Source organism: Thalassophryne amazonica, chromosome 1, assembly GCF_902500255.1.
Source record: "Thalassophryne amazonica chromosome 1, fThaAma1.1, whole genome shotgun sequence".
NCBI lineage: Eukaryota > Metazoa > Chordata > Actinopteri > Batrachoidiformes > Batrachoididae > Thalassophryne > Thalassophryne amazonica.
Window position 1 is genome coordinate 21,742,495 of NC_047103.1, and position 26,475 is coordinate 21,768,969.

Genomic DNA, 26,475 nt, shown 5'->3' on the forward strand with positions numbered 1-26,475 from the left:
GAAATACAAGCAGTATGGCACTCTATGGTAAATTTGCATGGAGCAGTTCTCAAAAACTGAGTGACTGTGCAAGAAGGAGAAGAGTGAGGAAAGCCTAGTCCAGTCTCACATTTTTGTTTTTTTTTTGTTTGTTTGGTTTTTTTTGCTCCTGTGACCAAATGAGTCAAATTTTCGTGACGGGGTGTTTTTTAACGCACTATTCCTAACCCTACTGCTACCCCCGACCCTAACCATAACCTAATCTTATTCTTTCCCCGCACCCTAACCATAACCACCCCGACCCCCCGCTTCACTTTTAATTTCGTGCAGCCATCACGGAATGAATTAGAATGAATTTGTGCTGCCGTGACGAAAATGAGGCACTTTTCGTCACAATATCACAAACCTGTTATGTGTCGGACGCAGCCCGGAGAACCGACCAGCGTTTGAAGGACCCAGTATAAAATAAGCAGAGCACGGTACAAAGGATAACAGAGTTTAATGAACATAACAGTGCTGTGAAAAATATAAAAGTGCGCGGTCTGGCGTGGTGGATTGCGGATTCCGGAGCCAGAACTGGTTCGGACCCAAGGACCCCGCCGACACCCCCCAGGTGGCCGCGACAAACCGAGTCTGTGAAAGAAGGAATCATTATGTGAGTCCACACTCTACACACAGAGAGAACGCTCAAAGGTGCACAAACAGCAAACACTTCCTGGCTTAATTACTAATCAGCTTCCCACCCTGCAGGCATGGAACATCCAGTTCACAAAACTCCACTGCAGTGGAAGCTGATTTAAACGACCAACATACAGCTCAATATAATAAGGTGTGAGGGACACCACATTTACTGACTGTATAAATGTTAGTCACAAAATCTAACGTACCTCAGGAAGTGTGCTGACGAGCGTGAGACCTCACCCTCTCCTCTTTCACAGACCATGCATCAAACCTGGACGTTCTCTGCATCCACTGATGATGAGATGGCTCCCGAGACGACGATCTCACCCGTCTGGTCACAAGGTCGAGTCTCTGGCAAATACACACTGTGTACTCCAGTCTTAAATGCCACCATGTTCCAATCCATGTAGATGCACCACAGCTGTGAGTCCTGACGAGCCGCAGGTGATCAGGGTGAGGTCCTGATAAACTCAGCTACACAGCCACTCAGTCCCAAATGCAAGCCACCTGGAAGGAAAAACAAAAGACAGAAACAAAAAGGCAGCCAGGCCCCCCAGCCATACAACAAAACCAATAGATTAATGTATATTTCGTGCTGCTGGATCACGACTTGCCGTGAGACCAGGTTGGGAAATCCACCAAGACACCCAGACAACCCAGAATAAGTTACAGGCTTATGTGGTTGTGACTGGAGAAGTTGTGCACAGTGCAAATTTTTGCCTTTTGCATCACCACTCTTAGCTTTATAGTGGAGTAGGGTGGAGAAGGATATTCTTTCACCAAAACAGATCAAATCTAGACTTGCATCTCAGTTGTACCTTCAGGTCTTCTTTTTAAGAAAATCCTCCTCTATACCACTTTATCATGAAACTGTATAACTGGTGATACAAAATGTGTGTGTGTGTGTGTGTGTGTGTGTGTGTGTGTGTGTGTGTGTGTGTGTGTGTGTGTGTGTGTGTGTGTGTGTATATATATATATATATATATATATATATATATATATATATATATATATATATATATATATATATATATATATATGAATGAGCACATATGAATAAAGTACAGTGTAAAAAGTGGCTGTAAACATTTAGGGTAGTGATTGTGAACACGGGGGCACAGAAGCCTGTGCTGTTAAGGTTCTAAAGGGGGGAGGAGATATGTTGGGTTGTTTGTTGTTGGGGAGGGAGTGGAGGTGGAGGTAGATTGGGTTATTTGTTGTCGGGGGGTGTGTATGGGAGTAGGTCTGTGGGTGAGTGTGTGTGTTCATGGGTATTTGCAGTACGCATGGCCCAGGGGATGAAGCTGTTTGTCAGCCTGCTGGTGTGGGACTTTGTTGACCTGTAGCATCTACCTGAGGGCAACAAGTCAAACAGGGGGTAGGCAGGGTTTGCAGGGTCTCCTGTGATGGTCTTGGTTCTCCTCAGACAACAGGATGTGGTGATGGCTGCTAGGCTGGACATAGGGCAGCCAATGATCTTTTGGGCAGTGTTTATGACCCTCTGTGCCGCCTTCTTGTCTTCGGGTGTGAAGCCCGCGTACCACATACCCGGACAGTATGTCAGTAAGCTCTCCACAAAGGAGTGATAGAAGGCCAGCAGCAGCTTCACTTCAGTTGCTTCACTTGATAATTTATGGCCTCAAAATTCTTCAATCATCATATTTCAAAAATCAACACTTTAGAAGATCACATCTGAAATAAATTCCACAAAATGAATTCCTGGCTACGCCCCTGGTTAGAGCAGATACTTGATGTTAGCATCTGTGAGGGAATTTTCATGTATGATTTTATTATTTTGTCAAGTTGCAAATGAAATATCTTTTCAAAGCATCAGAAACGCATGATTCAAGTGCAGTTCTTCTTCAGAGTGCTGTCTAAACGCCACGTTTATAGTATAGGCGTATTAATGGTCGCCATCTATTCATGAGGCCTAAAGCGGTCTCCTGGGTTTAGCATTGATAACATAATTCTTCCTGTAGGGTTTGCTATAATCAATATACCTAATCAATATACAGAGAAGTGATGTGGTAACAGAGGCCTTCTGGGTCCTGTTTGAATCAATGAAGAGGTGGGAGTTTGGAGAAGAAAATCACCAGTTAATCGTTTAAGCACAATTTGAATGTGTGCGGCCGAGAGCTCAAGTCCATCAAGCAACAACCAATCAGCTGTTGCTGCACCATAAACACATCTGAGTTTATGGTGAGTTTTCTGTTTAAGGAAGAGCTTGGATGTTTTTTTTTTTTTTCTAGACTCACTGTGCTGACACTTTGCATTTGTGACATCATTAAAGTCGGCAGTGACTAATTAGCATGTGAATCAATCACAGCCTGAGATCTTCTGTCATAACTGCAACATCATGTTCATCAGTAAAGGTTTGAATATGATGTTCAGATGGCACATGCTCCATAAGTTTCACGTTAGTTGAGTCAAATCATTCTGTTTTGTTTGTAAAATATCTTAAAATAAAAGGAAATCTGTATGTATTTTGCACATTTTCGGTCAAATTTGAGGTAAAAAAATGTTTTAACTGTTTTAATTATTTTTTTCCCCCTCCACCAACCTTATCGGTAAGTCACAACTGCGATTTATTCAGACACCATCATCTTTTAATCGTACTTTAAATAAGTTTATGCTCAAATGTAAATGAAGTTTGAATTCTAAAATTAATATTAAAAATGTATATAAATAAATTAATAATTAATCATTTCTCTTTTGCATTTCAGTCTTCAGAGTTTTTGTTGAGGTTTTGGCGAAGTTTTGGAGAAGTGTCAGTGATGTTTTGAAGACACTTCAGTGAGGTTTTGGAAATGTTTTGATGATGTTTCTAAAAGGTTTAAAAATGTTTCGTTGATTAATTTGGAGAGGATTCATAGAGGTTTTGGAGAAGCTTTGATAACTTTTTGGAATGTTTTGATGTTGTTTCAGAGAGATTGTGCAGAACTTTTGGTGACACTATAGAGAGGTTTTGGAGTGGTTTTGGAAAGGATTAAGAGAGGTTTCAGTGAGGTGTTGAAGAGGTTTAAGAAAGGATTCAGTGAAATTTCAGAAAGCTGGTGATATTGGAGTGGTTTGGAGAGGTTTCATTGATGTCAAAAGATTTCAGAACAGTTTTACAAAGGTTTCATTGATGGGTTTGCAGAGGATTCAAAGAGGATTTGGAGAGGTTTTGGTACTTCTTTAGGATGGTTTTGGAGATATTTTTATGATGTTTAGGAGAGGTTTTGGAGTGGTTTTGGAGTGACTAATAGTTTTGGAGAGGTTTTGGTGAAAATTGGAGAGGTTTTAGAGAGTTTCAGTGACTTTTGGTAAGGTTTCAGAGCTGTTCAGCACATGTAAACGCAAAGGTCCATGGGTAGACTGCTCCCTCTTTGCTCACCAAAATCTGAATAATTAATCAAACCATCATATTTATTGCACATGTGGATAAGAAGCAAAATTAAATCAGTTATTAGTGAGATTTTAGATAATTCAAAGAATTATACAAAAAAGTGTTTTATTTTCATTGAAGTATTATATCACACCCAGCTAGTAATGGAACATAATTTCTGGAGTCTTGTGCTAACCCCTGATGTGGGTCTGGATCTGTCCCTGTACCAACCCAGTCTCACGGCAATTCGTGGTGGCATTATGAAAAGTACATTAATCTATGGGTTCATGACGGGGCACGAAAATGGGCGCTTTTCGTAACGGGGGCACAAATTCATTTTGTGATGGAGGCACGAAATGTGGGGTGAAGGGGGTCATGGTTAAGGTTTAGGGAGGGTAGACTGTTACGCTATGGTTATGGTTAGAGTAAAGAGAAGGGGAAGATTATAAATAGCAAAATAAAAGACTGTGTCACGAATGTAGGAAATTTTAATTCACCTGAAACGGTGACAAATCATTTGTGAATAATTACAAATAAAAAAAAATGTGTCTCCCTTTTCCATCTTTAAAAATACCAACTTTTCTCTGCACTAGTACCAGCTGAAATGAGGACAAATGAGTGAGTGAGCTGGTCTATTGGAGTCAGATTTTGAATACAGTAACTTAAAAAGAATAAATGCCATCATTGTGTAATTCATCAAATGCATTTACTTTGTGATGAACTTTGATACAACAGATCAACCCCAAAAGCAACTTTGTTGGCCTCTGTATTACCCATAGACACGTCTGTGCCGGTCCTCATGTTAACATCAGCATCGGCTAAGAAGGATGTGGGAAAATTCAACAGAACGAGGATGTAAAACCAGAAGTAAAGAATTGATCGTGTGGCTGAGGATGGCGACAAAAACTTTTTGTTGTTACTGCAAATTACTGATGGATAACTTGTAACACAGCTTTAAAATGTACTGAAATCTTTGAAACACCCATGTTTTGAACATTGTTCCAGAGTTCATGTGAAAAGGAAGACATCGCAATTAGAGCTGAAATATGCAAAACAACAAGTAAAACCTGACCTAAAGATTAAATTGAATGTGTGGCTGGACATGCTGTCAAAATGTTTTGTTGTTATTGCTAATTAGTGATGGCTAACTTGAAACACGACTTTGAAATGTTTCAAATCCTTTGAAACGCCAGTGTTTCAAACATTGTTCCAGATTTTGCATGTCCTGCTACTTGGTGAATGCTGGCATCTGCTGGGCAGTTCAGGAATGTTCACCTATATCAAATTATAAAATAATGCAATGCTAAAATACCCTTGGCCATATGAGCATGTAATCAATGAAAGAGTGTGTAGAAAGAATGTGACTTTCTGACTCCTTAGAATAGGTCAAGTTTAGCCATCTTTGAACTTGTCCAAGATATGTGTCCCAAGGATGCTTCCTGTGAATTTGAAGACCCTGGCAGAAATAAGACTGGTATATGGACGGATGTGAAGTCTTCGCAATACCCAATGGCCATATTTTGGCCTTGGGTAAAAATTCATTTTTAAAGGCTAGAGTCAGTGTAGGATCTTTACATGCACTAGCACATACCTTGCTTGTTTTAGGTGCTAAAACAACATTTTTTCTTAGAATTAGTTCTGAAGGATTCAAATATTTTTCAAAAACAAATCATGTTTTTGCAATTATTGCCATTATTTTAAAAAGGCTTATAACTTGATAAATAATTATTTTCTTTAATGCAACAGACAACTTAAAATAAGATTTTCAGATTGGGGGCAGACCTGTGACAGACTGGCATGTCCAGGGTATACCCCGCCTCACGTCCTATGACCCCACCCACCTCCCCATGACCCTTGACTGGAGTAAGCAGGTTTGGAAAATGAATGAATGATTCAGAGCATCACTACAAACAGTACTTTGTTCAAGATTGGAACATGCATAAAACCTTTGCACAGTACTCTATTATTGCTATAGATGAAACAAAATAAGCATTTTGAATATTGTGGTCATGGACAGTGGACTCATCTCTGTGCTTGTTCTGTTAGACCTCAGTGCTGCTTTTGATACTGTTGACCATAAAATTTTATTACAGAGATTAGAGCATGCCATAGGTATTAAAGGCACTGCGCTGCGGTGGTTTGAATCATATTTGTCTAATAGATTACAATTTGTTGATGTAAATGGGGAATCTTCTTCACAGACTAAAGTTAATTATGGAGTTCCACAAGGTTCTGTGCTAGGACCAATTTTATTCACTTTATACATGCTTCCCTTAGGCAGTATTATTAGACGGTATTGCTTAAATTTTCATTGTTACGCAGATGATACCCAGCTTTATCTATCCATGAAGCCAGAGGACACACACCAATTAGCTAAACTGCAGGATTGTCTTACAGACATAAAGACATGGATGACCTCTAATTTCCTGCTTTTAAACTCAGATAAAACTGAAGTTATTGTACTTGGCCCCACAAATCTTAGAAACATGGTGTCTAACCAGATCCTTACTCTGGATGGCATTACCCTGACCTCTAGTAATACTGTGAGAAATCTTGGAGTCATTTTTGATCAGGATATGTCATTCAAAGCGCATATTAAACAAATATGTAGGACTGCTTTTTTGCATTTACGCAATATCTCTAAAATCAGAAAGGTCTTGTCTCAGAGTGATGCTGAAAAACTAATTCATGCATTTATTTCCTCTAGGCTGGACTATTGTAATTCATTATTATCAGGTTGTCCTAAAAGTTCCCTAAAAAGCCTTCAGTTAATTCAAAATGCTGCAGCTAGAGTACTGACGGGGACTAGAAGGAGAGAGCATATCTCACCCATATTGGCCTCTCTTCATTGGCTTCCTGTTAATTCTAGAATAGAATTTAAATTCTTCTTCTTACTTATAAGGTTTTGAATAATCAGGTCCCATCTTATCTTAGGGACCTCGTAGTACCATATCACCCCAATAGAGCGCTTCGCTCTCAGACTGCAGGCTTACTTGTAGTTCCTAGGGTTTGTAAGAGTAGAATGGGAGGCAGAGCCTTCAGCTTTCAGGCTCCTCTCCTGTGGAACCAGCTCCCAATTCAGATCAGGGAGACAGACACCCTCTCTACTTTTAAGATTAGGCTTAAAACTTTCCTTTTTGCTAAAGCTTATAGTTAGGGCTGGATCAGGTGACCCTGAACCATCCCTTAGTTATGCTGCTATAGACGTAGACTGCTGGGGGGTTCCCATGATGCACTGTTTCTTTCTCTTTTTGCTCTGTATGCACCACTCTGCATTTAATCATTAGTGATCGATCTCTGCTCCCCTTCCACAGCATGTCTTTTTCCTGGTTCTCTCCCTCAGCCCCAACCAGTCCCAGCAGAAGACTGCCCCTCCCTGAGCCTGGTTCTGCTGGAGGTTTCTTCCTGTTAAAAGGGAGTTTTTCCTTCCCACTGTAGCCAAGTGCTTGCTCACAGGGGGTCGTTTTGACCGTTGGGGTTTTACATAATTATTGTATGGCCTTGCCTTACAATATAAAGCGCCTTGGGGCAACTGTTTGTTGTGATTTGGCGCTATATAAAAAATTGATTGATTGATTGATTGACTGGCCTCGGAGGATGTTCATTCAGTTGTTTAATTTTGTAGAAAAAAAGTAGATCACAGACATGACACAAAACTAAAGTCATTTCAAATGGCAACTTTCTGGCTTTAAGAAACACTATAAGAAATCAGGAAAAATAATTGTGGGAGTCAGTAAGGGTTACTTTTTTAGACCAAGCAGAGGGAAAAAAATATGGAATCACTCAATTCTGAGGAATAAATTATGGAATCACCCTGTAAATTTTCATCCCCAAAACCAACACCTGCATCAAATCAGATCTGCTTGTTAGTCTGCATCTAAAAAGGAGTGATCACACCTTGGAGAGCTGTTGCACCAAGTGGACTGACATGAATCATGGCTCCAACACAAGAGATGTCAATTGAAACAAAGGAGAGGATTATCAAACTCTTAAAAGAAGGTAAATCATCACAGAATGTTGCAAAAGATGTTGGTTGTTCACAGTCAGCTGTGTCTAAAGTCTGGACCAAATACAAACAACATGGGAAGGTTGTTAAAGGCAAACATACTGGTAGACCAAGGAAGACATCAAAGCGTCAAGACAGAAAACTTAAAGCAATATGTCTCAAAAATCGAAAATGCACAACAAAACAAATGAGGAACGAATGGGAGGAAACTGGAGTCAACGTCTGTGACCGAACTGTAAGAAACCGCCTAAAGGAAATGGGATTTACATACAGAAAAGCTAAATGAAAGCCATCATTAACACCTAAACAGAAAAAAAACAAGGTTACAATGGGCTAAGGAAAAGCAATCGTGGACTGTGGATGACTGGATGAAAGTCATATTCAGTGATGAATCTCGAATCTGCATTGGGCAAGGTGATGATGCTGGAACTTTTGTTTGGTGCCGTTCCAATGAGATTTATAAAGATGACTGCCTGAAGAGAACATGTAAATTTCCACAGTCATTGATGATATGGGGCTGCATGTCAGGTAAAGGCACTGGGGAGATGGTTGTCATTACATCATTAATAAATGCACAAGTTTACGTTGATATTTTGGACACTTTTCTTATCTCATCAATTGAAAGGATGTTTGGGGATGATGAAATCATTTTTCAAGATGATAATGCATCTTGCCATAGAGCAAAAACTGTGAAAACATTCCTTGCAAAAAGACACATAGGGTCAATGTCATGGCCTGCAAATAGTCCGGATCTTAATCCAATTGAAAATCTTTGGTGGAAGTTGAAGAAAATGGTCCATGACAAGGCTCCAACCTGCAAAGCTGATCTGGCAACAGCAATCAGAGAAAGTTGGAGCCAGAATGATGAAGAGTACTGTTTGTCACTCATTAAGTCCATGCCTCAGAGACTGCAAGCTGTTATAAAAGCCAGAGGTGGTGCAACAAAATACTAGTGATGTGTTGGAGCGTTCTTTTGTTTTTCATGATTCCATAATTTTTCCTCAGAATTGAGTGATTCCATATTTTTTTCCCTCTGCTTGGTCTAAAAAAGTAACCGTTAGTGACTGCCACAATTTTTTTTTTCCTTATTTCTTATAGTGTTTCTTAAAGCCAGAAAGTTGCCATTTGAAATTTTAGTTTTGTGTCATGTCTGTGATCTGCTTTTTTTCTACAAAATTAAACAACTGAATGAACATCCTCCGAGGCCGGTGATTCCATAATTTTTGCCAGGGGTTGTAATTGTCCCTGATGTGCTGTGGAATTGATAGAAGAGGAGGTGTGATATAAATCAGTGTCACGCTGCGATGACAGTGAGTCAGGCCAAAGAGGAGCGCGTCAGAGGAGCGCTGTAAGACACCACTAATTCTGCTGTCAGTTTGTCAGGTGCTTCTCATCTGGGCCGGACTACACAGAGATAAAGTCCTTGTTATGAATCTCTCAAAGAGAATCTGAGGAACGTGGAGGTGGGGAAGAACAAGAGGGGAGATGTGCTGGTGTGTGCGGCGGGGGCGGGAGGTGCACATGGGCATCAGTCGGGGTAGCTGCTCCCGAAAGTATTTCATCAAAGAGGGCCAGGATCCTGGGGATTGACATTCTGCCTGGAGGCAAGTAACCGATGGTCTCCCAAGAACGTACTCCAAAGTAGGACTCGCAGAGCCAAAGCACACATCAAAAGCACCTCTGTATCCAAAGCAGTTCTGGAGGAGAAAGAAAGGGGTCCGGGTCCCTTCTTGGCCCCCTTTTGAGCCCCAGATCTCACCCCAATTAGAAAGGAACTACTGTTTGTTCCAGACCCTGAGATCCAGGGAGGTGCACGCTCACATAATGACACTTTTCCCCACAGCACAATCCACTATCACTTAGTTATTTTAATTTATTTTTTTTAAATAATGACCAACTGCTAGTTTCAGCTGTGAGCTCGCTGAGAAAATATGTGGCTCTCAGTGTGTCCACGTATGTTACGCGAGTAACGGTAAATCAATACTTGGCAGAATGTTGTGTAGGCATTTGGATTTTTGCCTTTAATTCCTCGCCGCTGGACAGGTGTCACAGTGAAATGGATACGCCAGAATAAGCGTATTATATCCACACAGATGTGACTGCTGGAAGTGCAGAGCGGGATGACAGAAGCCCTGTGTTTTTCACAGCGCGGCCACTTTATTGATTTATTCTAAAGAAATCAGTATTTGAAGCATCTACAGTTAGTGACACCTAATCACACACTCACTGGTGTAGTGGGAGCAGTGAATTTCAAAATTTAAACCGCCATCCACACAGAGATACAGCAGGAACGAGGCCTTCTGAAGCGTCAACTTTATTGTTTCCTAAAATGATTCACTTTTTCCAAAATGAACCGGTTGCTTCAGTTTAATCTGAAGACTCAAAATACTTGATTCGAAAAATGATTCATTGTACCTGTTAAAGCACAAAATGAATCATCTGTGTCTGAAAATGTTTCATTGGTTTGAAATGCTTGAAACATCAAATGAACCATTTGAGTCAGAAAATGTCCACTGTTAAAAAATGCTTGAAATGTTTTAAGTGTTCATTACACTCCATGAAGCACTTGCTTCAGAAAATGTTATAATTTCTAAAAAGTTAAAATTCTAAATGAAATAAATGCTTCAGAATAATTGTTTTACTTGTTTGGAATGGTTCAAATGGTAAATTAAATACATGCTTCAGAAATTGATTCTTTGTACCTAAATGCTCAAACACTACACCACACAAAACAATTGCTTCAGAAACTAATTAATTATTTCTAAATGCTCAAAACATTAAATGAAACAGCTACTTCAGAAAATGTTTAAATAAATTGTAAATGCTCTAAACACTTAATGAAACACTTGCTTCATACATTAATCATGGATTTGTAAATGTTCAAATTATTAAATGATGCATTTACTTCAGAAAAATATTTACAGTTTCAAAACGCGGCAGATTAAATGAAGGAATTGCTTCAAGAATGAGTCGGTGATTCACAACTTTTAATACAGGTTCATATTTTGAGGCCAAAATGACTCAGTGTCATAAACGAAACACTTTCTCAAGAAAATTTTAAATGAATTAAAGCCTGAAAAGATGATTCACTCTTTTAAAAGGGTTGAAATACTAAATGAAACATTTCATTTTGATTCATTATTACATTTTACAGCATGTCTTTGTTTTAAAAAGTACCCGTAATAACATCACACCACAAACGCTTGCACACACATACATTTCTGATACAGTACCAACTATGGAATCCAAGCATGGCTTATGGCTACGTCCTGAGATCACGGTGTGTTATTAGTTCACTGTGACCTTAACCTTTCACCACCACCACCACCCCCCCATCCAGAGACAATGCTTGCATGAGCCACACTTCCTTTTCTGCAGGTCTACATCTGCTTCACTGTTGAACCGTTTTCAGGTTAGTCGACCTTCACACAATAAGAGGTCACATGTGGAAATACATGAATTCTCTGTTAATTAGTGCAACTTTTCTAATATTTGTGTGGTGGGTTTGTACAGTTAGTGTACTGCCATGCAGTACTTTGCCGTGTTGTATTTCCACTGTTCCACATGCACCTGCACCTGCACATATTCCAGAACACTCTTAAAGACGCACCCCCCTTCCCCGGTGTCCCTCCCCCACACTGCCGGAAGGTATCGGGTGGCTTGAGTGGGCCATTAGTGCCATTGACTGATAAGACCCACAACCCCCCAATAACCAGAAAAAGGGGGTAGCTGCAGTTATTTTGAATCCATCAGAAATAATAAACGCAAAACTGTAACCACTTCGGTTATTTAAGCAATTTCCGCGTGATAACATCCCGTGGGGATTTCATGTGGATTCCAAATGACGACATAATAAAACCACGACGCCTGCACCCCCTTATCAGGGAGGATTAAAAGGGAATAATGAAACAGAGAGGGTTTGGAGCCTTGTGTGGTATGAATATGATTATCTAATGGACGCCAATGGAAGGGCATGTTAATTCCACTTTTAAAGCCAGACCTTTCCCAGACTATCTCCTGCCCCTGGCTCCTCCTAAGACCCCCTCTCCTCTCCCCGGTCTCTCCTTTAAGTTTGAATAATCAGCCCGCTTTTGCACAGAAGTCATTATGTGCTCCGTCTATCTGCGTGTGAATGTGATAAATCCTCTTCGTCTTTTACCCTCTTTGGGGTTTCTTCAGCCTGATTGGACTTTTGGCCTCTTAACTTTCAGACACTCTAGGCACTTATCAATATTCAGTTTATATATGTATTTCTTTTTTTCTTGCATGGAGATCATTGTTGCTTGAAGGATGTGGGTCACACTTATACAAACTCCAATCAAACTTTTTGCGCACACATGTATATGAAATCGCGTTACACAGTTGGTTGTTGGGCTTAACGAAGCCCTTCGGATTTCAATACATTGTGGAACATATTTGTGTCATCTCACTTTGCAGAATCCGCACTTGTTTTCACCATATGTCGGAAAATCTTCAGTGTCTGTGTTTATCATCATAGAGAGAGGAGGGAGATGGAGGTCACGTGGTCACGCCATATGTCTGTCCGTCTCTCCATCTGACGGTGGGATATTTCAAATGGCGGTCGGAAAGACGTCATGGAAGTCATGGAAGAGTTGATCCAGTTTTTTTTGATGATGCAAATCCTCCTGGAAATTTTTCCTTTTATCTCTTTCTTTGCAAAGTTTGTTTTATGATGTCACAAAGTTCTTATGTAGATAAATGCCAAATTTTTAGCCACTGTTACCCTGCTGGAAGTAAGCACTCTGTGTGTGTCATAGTTATTCTGCTGCAGTTATTTTTAGGTGATGAGTGTTATTAGTTTTTACCCTCTGCATCAACAAAGTGGCAAAAGTAGGGTATTGTTTTCACTTGTGTGTGTGTATTTGTGAACAAGATAACTCATAAATGGCTAGACTAATTTCCTTCAAACTTGGTGGGAACATTACTTGAATAGATACCTAGAGATGATTAGGTTTTGGAGTACTTTGGCAACAACAAGGAAAACGTGGCCTGGTAAACACCCCTCTTTTTGTATATCTCAACAACCAAGAAGCTTAGATAGGTCAAACCTGGTATATTACTTGGATATATATTTAGAGGTGATTACATTTTGGAGTAGCTTAGTTAAAGATGAAGATCAAGGAAAACATGGCCAAAAACACACCTATATATATATATATATATATATATATATATATATATATATATATATATATATATATATATATATATATATATATATATATATATATATATATATATACAACCAAGCTATCAAGCTATAACCAACCTATCTAAAGTACATATTGATCAGCAAATTATTTGTGATTGATTGGTTTGAATGGCTTCATAATGAAGCCACAGAGGAGTCATATGGTGAAGCCATACACAGTCAAAAACACTATTACAGACATACTTAAAGTCGTATTCTTTGATTTTGCAACAAACATGCACATTGTTTGATTTCCAAATTTTAAATGGCAACATGCACTTACCAGCCACTTTATTAGGTACACCTTGCTATAGTACCGGGCTGGGCCTCCTTTTGTTTTCAGAACTGCCTTAATTTTTCCACGGTATCGATTCAACATGGTGTTGGAAACATTCCTTAGAGATGTTGGTCCATATTGATATGATGGCATCACATAGTCAGCCATTCAAACAGTCTGCCCATTCTCCTCTTACCTCAGCAAGGCATTCTCATCCACACAACTGCCGCTCACTGGATATCTTCTCTTTTTTGGACCATTCTCTGTAAACCCTAGAGATGGTTGTGTGTAAAAATCCCAGTAGATACTCAGACCAGCTGTGTGGCACCAACAACCATGCCACATTCAAAGTTACCATATTTTCCAGAGTATAAGCCACTTTTTTATAGCTTGGGAGACCCTGCAACTTCTACTCTGGAGCGACTTATATACAGAGAATTCACAAGTGTGCTATTAACAATAGTAATTATAATGACTATTTATATAGAACTTTCCCAAGAATCAAAGCATGAAGCAAATTAACTCCAATAATAAAAGAATAAAGGGCAGTAATAAAAAATACACTACAAGAATGTAAAAACATTTCCCAAATTAAAGAGTTCATAACACAGAAAAAGGTACGCCTAATATTCTGGAAAACACGGTACTTAAATCTCCTTTCTTCCACATGCTGATGCTCGGTTTGAACTTCAGCAAGTCGTCTTCACCACGTCTAGACGCCTAAATGCACTGATTTGCTGCCATGTGATTGGCTGATTAGGTATTTGTATTAAAAAGCAATTGAGCAGGTGTAACTAATAAAATTGCGAGTGAGTGTACATGTACAAAGTACAAATTTTGATTGCTGTTTTTTTATTATTATTTTAGATCTGTGTATGTACAGTTTATACAAGATTATGTATTAATGTCCAAATATGGTGATAATATCTTCCAAACAAGTCACACGGTCTCAACCTCTTAATTTGCTGTACTTAAAATATATCGTTAAGAGAACCTAAATTCAACTCATAAGTTGTTTAGCCTTGGTTTAAAAAAAACTAAAAAAAAACATTAAAGGTGTCACCTGTGCTGTATTAATATGTATTTGTTTAAACACCTTAAACACCTACAATTTGACCCACTTAAACCTTTTTCTTTATTTTAATTGTACTATTCTGACTTTTTAATCACAAAATATGTAACCGTCCCTACACACACATATACATAACATTTTTTGTAATAATAATATTAATAATAACCTAACTGGCATTCATTGTACTGCTACTCATTGTATTTTGATGAACTTTGTATTTGCCATCGATTGACTGTAAATGCTGAACCTCAGTTGCACAGCGTGTAACTGTTCTATCAATTCTGGGTACTTGGGTGCTTCTCTATATTGCACCCTTGTGTCAAGGGTAAACAATTATCTCCTTAACACCAAGTAATGATTTACGTCAGGTAAATCTGATTAAAAGTACCTCACTGCCGGCACTGTGCTTTTGATCAGCGATAAAGTGGTTGACCAATTTTGGCCCTATCGGGGGTCATCATTAGCCCCATTAGGACCAAACAGACTCCTTGAGTCGAACAGTCGAGTCCACTCTCATCTATAGTGAGACATGAGCAGTATTTTGGATCAGCGCACACATCCTGAGAGCAGACTGAGCTCCCACAGGACTCAGCCAAAAAAAAAAAAAGAAAAGAAAAGACAAAGCATCAATATTTCATCAAACTACTCTTTCTTTCTGGTCCAGATCAAAGCCTCGACTCCCACAGTCCTACAGGTAGAGATGGCTCTTTTGTTTTTGCTCCTCAGGTGGAGTAGCTTTTGGAAAAGCTTGCAACGCTCAGTCCATCCATCTGACGGCTTAGCGCCTCACTAAGAGGAAGGGCCCAGACTGTGAGGGCCAAAACATGTTGCAGACTTGTCCAGGGATCCGACTGCCGGCCCATGTGGTGCTGCATTATTTCCTTTCTTTCTGCTCAGTGAGAGGAGGAAGCAAACGGCGTATGTTGTAATCAGTCTCAGACACTGCAATCATTGTGTAGTCTTCACTGCCCGAAGGCTCACAATCACCACTTCCGTTATCCTCGTCGTCATCAACAACAACAACAACAGCAGGTTTTTGTTGTTATTCGTCTCTAACTGGGATCATCTCAACATTCTGAAAATCTGAACAGAAGAAACATTTCACGTTTCAGGTGAATTAAAATTATTACTGTAGATTTGGATGATCAGATGTGTGGTCAGGTGTTGGTGATTCACTACTACTACTACTACTAATGCTCATTTAATATTGAATATTTTTCAAGTTGTATTTAAGATTGATTCAACAATTAAGCGTAATTAAACTTGATAGAGTCATTATGCATGTTTTTATCTCCCTGGACAATGTGATTTGAGCAACTACCGTTATTTTCATCACCAATTAAACTTATTATATAATTTATTATTCCTTCCCCCTACAATTAACTACATACACTGTAAACCTGAATGTTCAAATTAATTAAAAAAATGAAGTAGTGCAAACTCAAAGTTTCAAGAAAACATTCTACTTACTTAAATGCTTCAAGTTTGTGTAACATGGCCTTGCTTTTTGAGTAATTTGAGAAATTTGGGGATCCACAAGCTCTGTGTTAGACCCGTTGCTTTTCTCACTTTATATAGCGCCCCTTGGGCATATTTTGCGGCATTACGGGATTGCCTTTCATTGTTATGCTGATTATACTCAATTGTACTCGCCGATAACTGCTGGTAATCTTGCCCATATAAAAGCCTTAGAAGATTGCCTTATATCTGTGAGAAGTTGGTTGTCTAGTAACTTTCTACTCTTGAATTCTGATAAGACTGAAATGATGGTTCTTGGTCCAGCCAGGCATCGGCATCAATTTGACCAGCTGGCGCTTAATTTGGGTTTGTGTGTTGTGCATCATATGGACAAAGTGAGGAATCTTGGGGTACTTTTTGATCCTACATTGTCCTTTGGCACCCACAATAGAGACATTACAAGGACTGCCTTCTTCCATCTGTGAAACATAGCAAGGATTCGTCCTGAAACTTTGATACATGCATTTATTTCTTCCAGACTGAATTATTGTAATGCTTTATTTTCTGGTCTGCCGCAGTCTAGCATTCGGGGTCTTCAATTAGTGCAGAATGCTGCTGCCAGACCTTTGACACTAAGTGGAAGGTTTGACCACATTACACTCATTCGGGCATCCCTTTATTGGCTTCTGGTTTCTGACAGATTGAATTTTAAAGTCTTATTGTTGGCTTATAAAATTGTTCACGGACTGGCACCTTCCTACCTGGCGGACTTGGTTAAGCCCTACGTACCTGCATGGCCCTTGCGTTCTCAGGGCGCGGGGCTTCTGTGTGTTCCGAGGTTGAACAAAAAGTCTGTGGGATATAGAGCCTTCTCCTACCATGGTCCGACCCTTTGGAACGATCTACCTGCAGTTATTAGGCAGTCTGACATGGTGGTGACTTTTAAATTAAGACTGAAGACCCACTTTTTTAGACTGTCTTATCATAAATCTAATTTGTTTTTATGTTTGCCTTGTAATTTCTTTTTATTCTACTGTGTTTTATCTTTTTATTGTGCCCTTCTTGATTTTAATTTTGATTTTAAATTACTTTGTGTTGTTATGAGTTGTGTGAAGCACCTTGGGGCGACTCTGTCATGAGATAGCGCGATATAAATTAATAAATTGAAATTGAGTAACTTACAGAATTTTGATTGACTTGAACTAATTGTGTATTAACTTAAGCACAACTTAAAAGAATTAAGTAATTATACAACGTCAATTCCACTGAAGTTGGGACGTTGTGTAAAATGTAAATAAAAACAGAATACAATGATTTGCAAATCCTCTTCAACCTATATTCAATTGAATATACCACAAAGACAAGATATTTAATGTTCAAACTGATAAAGTTTATTGTTTTTGTGCAAATATTTGCTCATTTTGAAATGGATGCCTGAAACACATTTAAAAAAAGCTGGGACAGTGGTATGTTTACCATTGTGTTACATCACCTTTCCTTCTAACAACACTCAATAAGTGTTTGGGAACTGAGGACACTAATTGTTGAAGCTTTCTAGGTGGAATTCTTTCCCATTCTTGCTTGATGTACGCCTTCAGCTGTTCAACAGTCCAGGGTCTCCGTTGTAGTATTTTGTGCTTCATAATGTGCCACACATTTTCAATGGGTGACAGGTCTGGACTGCAGGCAGGCCAGTCTAGTACCTGCATTATTTTACTATGAAGCCACACTGTCGTAACACATGCAGAATGAGGCTTGGCATTGTCTTGCTGAAATAAGCAGGGACGTCCCTGAAAAAGACGTTGCTTGGATGACAGCATGTGTTGCTCCAAAATCTGGATGAACTTTTCAGCAGTGTTGGTGCCATCACAGATGTGTAAGTTGCCTATGCCATGGGCACTAACACCCCCCCATACCATGACAGATGCTGGCTTTTCAACTTAGCGCTGGTAATAATCTGGATGGTCTTTTTCCTCTTTTGTCCAGAGGACACGACATCCATGATTTCCAAAAACAATTTGAAGTGTGGACTCATCAGACCACAGCACACTTTTCCACTTTGCGTCTGTCCATTTCAAATGAGCTTAGGCCCAGAGAAGATGGCGGTGTTTCTGGATGTTGTTGATGTATGGCTTTCGCTTTGCATGGTTGAGTTTTAACTTGCACTTTAGATGTAGCGACGAACTGTGTTAACTGACAATGATTTTCTAAAGTGTTCCTCCGCCCACGCAGTAAGATCCTTTACACAATGATGTCAGTGCCGCCTGAGGGATCAAAGGTCACGGGCATTCAATGTTGGTTTTCGGCCTTGCCGTGTAGAAAGTTCTCCAGATTCTCTGAATTTTCTCATTATATTATGGACTGTAGATGATGGAATCCCTAAATTCCTTGCAATTGAACGTTGAGAAACATTGTTCTTAAACTGTTGGACTATTTTTTCATGTAGTTGTTCACAAAGTGGTGATCCTCACCCCATCTTTGCTTGTGAACGACTGAACCTTTTGGGGATGCTCCTTTAATACCCAATCATGAGTGCCCTCAGTTCCCAAACACTTATTAAGTGTTTGGGAACCAGCTTTTTTGAAACATGTTGCATGCATCCATTTCAAAATGAGCAAATATTTGCACAAAAAAATAAAGTTTATCAGTTTGCACATTAAATACAGTATCTTGTCTTTGTGGTGTATTCAATTGAATATAGGTTGAAGATGATTTGCAAATCATTGTATTCTGTTTTCATTTAGATTTGACACAACATCCCAACTTCACTGGAATTGGGGTTGTATATGAAAATATTTGTATTGACTTATTGAACACTTTAGCAGAGGCGGTGGTTAGTGCGTTTTTTTTTTTTTTTTTTCGGTGCAGAAAGTCCCCTGTTCAAACCCTACCCCTGAGATGTTTGTTTCTCCATGTGGAGTTGTGTCAGGAAGGCATCCGGCGTAAAACTTGTGTAAATTCAACATGGAGATCCACCTCTGATCTGCTGTTGCGACCTCCAGTGAAAAACAAGGGAGCAGCCAAAGAGACTTAATGAGCACTTTAATTTCATTGTAATAATGAGCTAGCATATAATCAAAATTTTTAAGTCCCGGGAACAAGTAACTTTTAAGTTTATGAACTCAAAAATTTTGTGGCAATTGATTGCCTCAATATTTTTGAGTTCTAACTTGTTCAGGTTTACAGTGTAATTGTGTCTGTCAAATGTTGGGAATCATAAAACAAACAAGAAAAAGTAAGTCAACATTTATGATCTGTTCAATTACATTCCAAAATCCAGTTATCGAATGTGTTTTAAATAACTCATCGAAACCAGTTTCTCAAATTTAGCCAATTTCAGTTGTTCACACCATTTCTCAGTGGGTTGATCTATTTAAATCCACTCAAAAAATCTCTAACATTAAGTTAAAATGTTAAGAAATTAGTGTATGGAACAATATACAGTGAGGAAAATAAGTATTTAAACACCTTGCAATTTTGCAAGTTCTCCCACTTAGAAATCATGGAGGGGTCTGAAATTTTCATCTTAGGAGCATGTCCACTGTGAGAGACATAATCTAAAAAAAAAAATCCGGAAATCACAATGTATGCTTTTTTAAAATAATTTGTATGTTACTGCTGCAAATAAGTATTTGAACACCTGTGAAAATCAATGTTAATATTTGGTACAGTAGCCTTTGTTTGCAATTACAGAGGTCAAACATTTCCTGTAGTTTTTCACCAGGTTTTCACACACTGCAGCAGGGATTTTGGTCCACTCATCCATACAGATCTTCTCCAAATCTTTCAGGTTTGGAGTTTCATCTCCCTCCAAAGATTTTCTATTGACTTCAGGTCTGGAGACTGGCCAGGCCACTCCAGGACCTTGAAATGCTTCTTACGGAGCCCCTCTTTAGTTGCCCTGGCTGTGTGTTTGGGGTCATTGTCATGCTGGAAGACCCAGCCATGACCCATCTTCAATGCTCTTACTGAGGGAAGGAGGTTGTTTGCAAAATCTCGCAATACATGACCCCATCCATCCTCCCTTCAATACGGTGCAGTCGTCCTGTCCCCTTTACAGAAGAGCACCCCCAGAGTATTATGTTTCCACCCCCATGCTTCATGGTTGGGATGGTTTTCTTGGGCTTGTTCTCATCCTCTAAACACTGTAAGTGGCGTTGATTCCAAAAAGCTCTATTCTGGTCTCATCTGACCACATAACCTTCTCCCATACCTCCTCTGGATCATCCAGATGGTCACTGGTGAACTTCAAACGGGCCCGGACATGTGCTGGCTTGAGCAGGGGGACCTTGCTGCCCTGCAGGATTTTAAACCATGACAGCATCATGTGTTACTAATGTAATCTTTGTGACTGTGGTCCCAGCTCTCTTCAGGTCATTGACCAGGTCCTCCTGTGTAGTTCTGAGCTTTCTCAGAATCATCCTTACCCCACAAAGTGAGATCTTGCATGGAATCCCAGACCGAGGGAGATTGACAGTCATCTTGTGTTTCTTCCACTTTCTAATAAATAACAGTTGTCTTCTACCAAGCTGCTTGCCTGTTGTCCTGTAGTCCGTCCCAGCCTTGTGCAGGTCTACAGTTTAGTCCCTGGTGTCCTTAGACAGCTCTTTGGTCTTGGCTATGGTGGACAGGTTGGAGTGTGATTGATTGAGTGTGTGAACAGGTGTCTTTTATATGGGTAACAAGTTCAAACAGGCGCACTTAATACAGGTAAAGAGTGCAAAATAAGAGGGCTTCTTAAAGAAAAATTAACAGGTCTGTGTGAGCCAGAATTCTTGCTGGCTGGTAGGTGTTCAAATACTTATTTGCAGCAGTAACATACAAATAAATTATTAAAAAATCATATTTTGTGATTTCCAGATTTTCTTTTTAGATTATGTCTCTCACAGTGGACATACACCTAAGATGAAATTTTCAGACCCCTCCATGATTTCTAAGTGGGAGAACTTGCAAAATCGCAGCGATGCTGAAAAACTAATTCATGCATTTATTTCCTCTAGGCTGGACTATTGTAATTCATTATTATCAGGTTGTCCTAAAAGTTCCCTAAAAAGCCTTCAGTTAATTCAAAATGCTGCAGCTAGAGTACTGACAGGGACTAGAAGGAGAGAGCATATCTCACCCATATTGGCCTCTCTTCATTGGCTTCCTGTTAATTCTAGAATAGAATTTAAAATTCTTCTTCTTACTTATAAGGTTTTGAATAATCAGGTCCCATCTTATCTTAGGGACCTCGTAGTACCATATCACCCCAATAGAGCGCTTCGCTCTCAGACTGCAGGCTTACTTGTAGTTCCTAGGGTTTGTAAGAGTAGAATGGGAGGCAGAGCCTTCAGCTTTCAGGCTCCTCTCCTGTGGAACCAGCTCCCAATTCAGATCAGGGAGACAGACACCCTCTCTACTTTTAAGATTAGGCTTAAAACTTTCCTTTTTGCTAAAGCTTATAGTTAGGGCTGGATCAGGTGACCCTGAACCATCCCTTAGTTATGCTGCTATAGACGTAGACTGCTGGGGGGTTCCCATGATGCACTGTTTCTTTCTCTTTTTGCTCTGTATGCACCACTCTGCATTTAATCATTAGTGATCGATCTCTGCTCCCCTCCACAGCATGTCTTTTTCCTGGTTCTCTCCCTCAGCCCCAACCAGTCCCAGCAGAAGACTGCCCCTCCCTGAGCCTGGTTCTGCTGGAGGTTTCTTCCTGTTAAAAGGGAGTTTTTCCTTCCCACTGTAGCCAAGTGCTTGCTCACAGGGGGTCGTTTTGACCGTTGGGGTTTTACATAATTATTGTATGGCCTTGCCTTACAATATAAAGTGCCTTGGGGCAACTGTTTGTTGTGATTTGGCGCTATATAAATAAAATTGATTGATTGATTGATGTTCAAATACTTTTCCTCACTGTAAATCCAGTTAAAGAAAGAAAATCTTTAAATAACATGACTTCAAGGCCTCTTACCTTATAATTTGGTGGTGTTAATTCTGGAAAAGCGCAAGCCCCCTTTGGCTTGTTTGTTTTTTTGTATTATGAACTACTAATAATAACTAAGATAAGGATGTTGGTGATGACGATAATGATAATAATAACATAAATATAGAGTTTACAAAATAAAAACATAAAAATCAGGAAAATAAAATCTACATGAACAAAATTAAATAATAATAATAACAATAATAATCATAATATCAAATAAGTTGCTCATAAGGGTAAGGGACACAACTGTAAGTTAATTTTTGGCTGTCAGCCCATGAATTTTTCAAATGAATCAACAGTCGACCTGCTGCACATTTCAGCAGATTTTGTCACCATCTATTACGCAATGGAAGAATTTCAGGGCTTCTGGTACATTTCCTACTTGAAATTCTAAATTCAGTAAAAAAAAAAAAAAAGACTTTATTTATTTATTTGGCATGCATTAATGTATAAAAATTTTGATTTTGAGAGTTTTATGGTTCTTGAGTTTTAAGATACAAAGGTTTGCTGGAATGATGAATGGAAAGGCACATGAAAGGACGGACAGAAGGATGGAATGTCCCGACAGGCACAACTAACAGCTGTTATTGTTATTATTATTAATAATAACAATAATAAACATCTGAATTACTTTTAAATTAAAAATAAGAATAAAACCAAATTTCTACAACATGATCTAAATTGTTAAACAAAAGTAATATGCTTGTATAATTGTTCACCTGTTTCACTGTAAGAGAAATCATCACTTTTACAGCCAGCTCTCTTTCTGACTCATTATGCTCTTATAAGGGGTTTTATCATAAATACTGAGTCTGGGATGAGTCCGTGTTGTGGCAATGTCAGCATAAAGGCGACGGCCCCGTCCCCTCATTAGTCTTGATATGTCCAGCAGTGATGACAGGGTTTAAATTCAGAGGACACTTTGAGAAAACCTTTTCTGCAGTTGCATCGGTTCTGATTTATTGTTGGATTATAATCCCGCTTTTTAAATAACTACACGCCTGCATGCGCTTGCCGCTAAAGCATCTGACAAGAAGATAAAACCTTGAAAGCTGACTTGACATCTGATCTGGAATACTGCACAGCCAGTCACAGCTGCAAAGAGCTCAGAAATGCTCAGGGAAAAGCACAAGTCAGGGAACGGGGAGTGGAATAATTCCAGGTTACTGAATGTCCCTTTGCGTTCAGTAAAATCTGTCATTAGACATGAAAACAGTGAGAGGAGTAAACAACTCGGACACCTTCAGGAGCTCAGCAGCTGTGACTGGAGACAATCTGCACACAGCAGCTGCTGACTGGTTGTCACCACTCAGAGTGTTATGATAATAGTATGGGGGGAAATGAAAAAAGTTTATTAGACTTTAATAGGATGTAAAATGTGACATTGTTCTTTTAAATTGATCTTTTTAAAAAGTATTATTATACTATAATTTGAGTGATGTTTCTCTGCTTCATCCCTGACACCTCGCAGGTTCTTTGGCTGATTTCCACAAACCTGATAAATGGATGACAGAAAACCCCTGAACTACCCTGAAAGGGTTTGTTTTGCCAAATGTGTCAAGGATTTTGTGGTTGAAGGTCAAAATTTTGAATTTTCACTGATGTCCATTAAATTTGGCACACATATGTAGGTGAGATCTGGATTTGCTCAGACAGGATCAAATTTACCAAAAGTCAATAACTAGGGTCAAGTTTGTTTGGTTTAGAGGTCAAAAATCTAAGTTTTTTTCCAATCTGATTTGCACAAAACGTGGCACATACAGTACATCTGGAAAGTATTCACAAAGCATCACTTTTTCCTCATTTTGTTATGCTACAGCCTTATTCCAAAGTGGAGTAAATTCATTTCTTTCCCTCAAAATTCTACTCACAGAACCCCATAATGACAACATGAATAAAGTTTTGGAAATTTTTGCAAATTTATAAATACATAAAAACTAATAAATCACATGTACATATGTATTCACTGCCTTTGCTCAATACTTTGTTGATGCACCTTTGGCAACAATTACAGCATCAAGTCTTTTTGAATATGATGCCACAAGCTTGGTGCACTTATCTTTGGTCAGTTTTGTCCATTCCTCTTTGCAGCACCACTCATGCTTTGTCAGGTTGGATGGGGAGCGCCGGTGCACAGTCATTTTCAGATCTCTCCAGAGATGTTCAATCGGATTTAGGTCTGGGCTCTGGCTGGGCCACTCAAGGACATTCACAGAGTTGTCCTGAAGCCACTCCTTTGATATCTTGGCTGTGTGCTTAGGGTCATTGTCCTGCTGAAACATGAACCGTCACCCCAGTCTCAGGTCAAGCGCACTCTGGAGCAGGTTTTCATCCAGGATGTCTCTGTACATTGCTGCATTCCTGACTAGTCTCCCAGTGAGTGATAAATGTTGTGTGGGCTGCTGAAGAGGAGGTACTGCTGGCCCACCACCACCAGAGGGCGCTGCCGCCTCACAGGAGCAGCCGGGGTGACAGCTGACACTCATCACCTGTGACAGCTGTCACCACTCATCTGATCTGCATCGGTATATCAGCAAGACGTCATCTCCACCTCTTTGCCGAGATATCGTTCTACCTGAAAGGTAATATCCTCAGCCTGACTGCTTGATAGAAAGCCTTTTTGTTGTGATTTTTGTGAGTGATAACAGACTTTTTCTCCAACGAGAGGTGGAGGTAGCTTCCCTGCCGTGCAGATTGCTGGGTGCAGACGCACCCACGTTTAATTGTGTTTTTGTTCCTCGCCAGCAGTACCAGGTCCGACACGCGGAGGCAGTGGCCACCTGGGAGTTCGGGACTTGGCGGCTCCAGTATTCCCGGGGTCTGGTGGCAGAGGAAATCGTGTGGTTCCGGTTCTGCTTTGGACAGGCGTCTCCTATCTTCGAGCCTGCCCACACGACACCTTGTAATTTGACCTTTGATCTATTGTGGAATCTGTTGTGTTTGTTGTGCACGTTCGCAACAGTAAAGTGTTGTTATTTGACCTATTCTATTGTCCGTTCATTTGCGCCCCCTGTTGTGGGTCCGTGTACTTACACTTTCCCAACAGATAAAATCCCCACAGCATGAGGCCACCACCACCATGCTTCACTGTAGGGATGGTGCCTGATTTTTTCCAAGCATGACACCTGACATTCACTCCAAAGAGTTCAATCTTTGTCTCATCAGACCAGAGAATTTAGTTTCTCATGGTCTGAGAGTCCTTCAGGTGCCTTTTACTAAGGAGTGGCTTCCATCTGGCCACACCTCCATACAGGCCTGATTGGTGGATTGCTGCAGAGATGGTTGTCCTTCTGGAAGGTTCTCCTCTCTCCACAGAGGAATGCTGGAGCTCTGACAGAGTGACCATCAGGTTCTTGACCACATCCCTGACTAAGGCCCTTCTCCCCCGATCGCTCAGTTTAGAGGAGTGGCCAGCTCTAGGAAGAGTCATTGGAACCTTCAAAGCAGCAGAACTATTTCTGTGCCCTTCCCCAGATTTGTTTTTTGAGACAATCCTGTCTTGGAGGTCTACGGATCTACAGGTCTACAGGTCTACATTTTGCTTCTGTAAAAATGAAGGTTTGTTTTTGCTTCACAATCAACAGGTATATACTGTAAATTTGAATGTGCAAAACTCTATAAACTGATGTTTACCCAAATAATACTGTAAAATTTAAGGTCTACAGATTTTTTTTTTTTTTACATTACAGTATTTTCTTTTAAACTTTATGGATATTTGCTCATTTTCACGGTAAAACTTTATCATTAAAAATACAAAAAACTGTAAAAATCAAAGTTTTTTCCAGTCTCTCAATAAACTGTTATTTAACATATTTAATACAGTAAAAGAACATTTTTGGGTGCTTTACTGTTGCTATTTGACGGTCTTTTCCTGTATATTTTACTTTTTTTTTTTTTCTTTTTTTTTTACACTGTGGTTTGTGCTCTGACATGCACTGTCAACTGTGGGACCTTATATGTAGACAGGTGTGTGTATTTTCAAATCATGTCCAATCAACTTAATGTACCCCAGGTGGACTCCAATTAAACCGTAGAAACATTTCAAGGATGATCAGTGGAAATAGGATGCACCTGAGCTCAATTTTGAGTTGCATGGCAAAGGCTGTGAATACTTATGTACATGTGATTTCTTAGTTTGTTTGTTTTTTTAATAAATTTGCAAAAATCTCAAACTTTTTTCAGATTGTCATTATGGGGTATTGTGTGTAGAAGTTTGGAGGGGGGGGGATAAATTGAATCCATTTTGGCATATGGCTGTAACAAAATAACTAAATGTGGAAAAAGTGAAGTGTTGTGAATATTTTATGGAAGCACTGTACATGTTGGTAAGTACCAGAATTACCCAGGTGAGATCAAATTCACCTGGGTCAAGTTCATGCCTGCCTGTCTGTTTGCTGGCCTATCGCTCCCAGGTCCTTTAATGATTCTGTCATACCTGGCATGTCAGTGAATAA